The sequence below is a fragment of the Canis aureus genome, chromosome 27 (assembly GCF_053574225.1).
Source record: "Canis aureus isolate CA01 chromosome 27, VMU_Caureus_v.1.0, whole genome shotgun sequence".
Lineage (NCBI taxonomy): Eukaryota > Metazoa > Chordata > Mammalia > Carnivora > Canidae > Canis > Canis aureus.
In genome coordinates this window covers 37,026,350-37,027,381 of record NC_135637.1, presented here as the reverse complement: position 1 = coordinate 37,027,381, position 1,032 = coordinate 37,026,350, and positions in this window count along the sequence as shown.

The following is a 1,032-nucleotide window of genomic DNA, read 5'->3' as shown; positions in this document are numbered from 1 at the left end:
GGGGGGGGTTAGGGTTAGGGTTAGGGTTAGGGGTTAGGGTTAGGGTTAGGGGTTAGGGTTAGGGTTAGGGTTAGGGTTAGGGTTAGGGTTAGGGTTAGGGGTTAGGGTTAGGGTTAGGGTTAGGGTTAGGGTTAGGGTTAGGGTTAGGGTTAGGGTTAGGGTTAGGGTTAGGGTTAGGGTTAGGGTTAGGGTTAGGGTTAGGGGTTAGGGTTAGGGTTAGGGTTAGGGTTAGGGGTTAGGGTTAGGGTTAGGGTTAGGGTTAGGGTTAGGGTTAGGGTTAGGGTTAGGGGTTAGGGTTAGGGTTAGGGTTAGGGTTAGGGTTAGGGTTAGGGTTAGGGTTAGGGTTAGGGTTAGGGTTAGGGGTTAGGGTTAGGGTTAGGGTTAGGGTTAGGGTTAGGGTTAGGGTTAGGGTTAGGGGTTAGGGTTAGGGTTAGGGTTAGGGTTAGGGTTAGGGTTAGGGTTAGGGTTAGGGTTAGGGTTAGGGTTAGGGTTAGGGTTAGGGTTAGGGTTAGGGTTAGGGTTAGGGTTAGGGTTAGGGTTAGGGTTAGGGTTAGGGTTAGGGTTAGGGTTAGGGTTAGGGTTAGGGTTAGGGTTAGGGTTAGGGTTAGGGTTAGGGTTAGGGTTAGGGTTAGGGTTAGGGTTAGGGTTAGGGTTAGGGTTAGGGTTAGGGTTAGGGTTAGGGTTAGGGTTAGGGTTAGGGTTAGGGTTAGGGTTAGGGTTAGGGTTAGGGTTAGGGTTAGGGTTAGGGTTAGGGTTAGGGTTAGGGTTAGGGTTAGGGTTAGGGTTAGGTTAGGGTTAGGGTTAGGGTTAGGGTAGGTTAGGGTTAGGGTTAGGGTTAGGGTTAGGGTTAGGGTTAGGGTTAGGGTTAGGGTTAGGGTTAGGGTTAGGGTTAGGGTTAGGGTTAGGGTTAGGGTTAGGGTTAGGGTTAGGGTTAGGGTTAGGGTTAGGGTAGGGTTAGGGTTAGGGTTAGGGTTAGGGTTAGGGTTAGGGTTAGGGTTAGGGTTAGGGTTAGGGTTAGGGTTAGGGTTAGGG